This window comes from Apium graveolens, chromosome 6 (genome assembly GCF_009905375.1).
Source record: "Apium graveolens cultivar Ventura chromosome 6, ASM990537v1, whole genome shotgun sequence".
Classification (NCBI taxonomy): domain Eukaryota; kingdom Viridiplantae; phylum Streptophyta; class Magnoliopsida; order Apiales; family Apiaceae; genus Apium; species Apium graveolens.
This window is the reverse complement of record NC_133652.1, coordinates 232,350,148-232,350,934: the sequence shown is the minus strand read 5'-3', so window position 1 is coordinate 232,350,934 and position 787 is coordinate 232,350,148. Positions and strand designations below refer to the sequence as shown.

At 41.7% G+C, this 787-nt stretch overlaps 1 non-coding gene across 1 annotated transcript; it reads left to right on the top strand.

The window, feature by feature from the left end:
- The first annotated feature begins 453 nt into the window (after nucleotides 1–453).
- LOC141669676 (small nucleolar RNA R71) lies at nucleotides 454–560 on the top strand. The gene has a single exon (XR_012553944.1). It is a non-coding gene; the product is annotated as a small nucleolar RNA R71 (small nucleolar RNA).
- Nucleotides 561–787: the final 227 nt, after the last annotated feature.

Here is a 787-nt window from a genome sequence, read left to right as displayed (position 1 = left end):
TGATTGTTGCTCTAGCTAAAGTTAGGATGATTGCGGTTGTTGGGATGATAGGTGGCTGGAACTGGTTGATGTGACCTCTGAAAGTTGCTCACGAACTGAGCTGATTCACTAGAAATATCATATTGCTTCGTCTCATGCACACCAGCACAAAGCTCACAAACACTAGTGATCTGATTAACTCCGTAATTAGCCAAAGAATCCACCTTTATCGTCAAAGCCTTAAGCTGAGCAGTTATAGCAGTAGCTGCATCCACCTCTAGAATTCCTGCTACCTTGCCTTAAGGTAGTCTCTGAGAAGGTTTCTTGTATTCATTAGCAGCCATTAGTTCAGTCAACTCATAAGCCTCATCATAGCTCTTAGCCCATAAGGCTCCACCTATTGCTGCATCGAGCATGGGTCTAGACTGTGCTCCCAAGCCATTATAAAAATAATTGATAATCATCTAGTCAGGAATCCCATGATGAGGACACTTCCTAAGCATCTCCTTATAATGATCCCAAGCTTCACAAAAAGACTTTCCTGATTATAGCGCGAATTGAGTTAGAGCGTTTCTGATTGTTGTTGTCTTTGCCATAGGGAAGAATTTAGTAAGAAACTTTTGAGAAAGATTTTCCCAAGTAGTAATAGAGCCTGGTGGCAGAGAGTGCAACCAACACTTAGCTTTATCCCTCAAGGAGAATGGGAAAAGCCTCAGCTTAAACGCATCTTCAGAAACATTGTTGAATTTGAAAGTGTCCCAGATCTCGATGAAATCTCTAATATGCATGTTGGGATCTTCTATTGGGG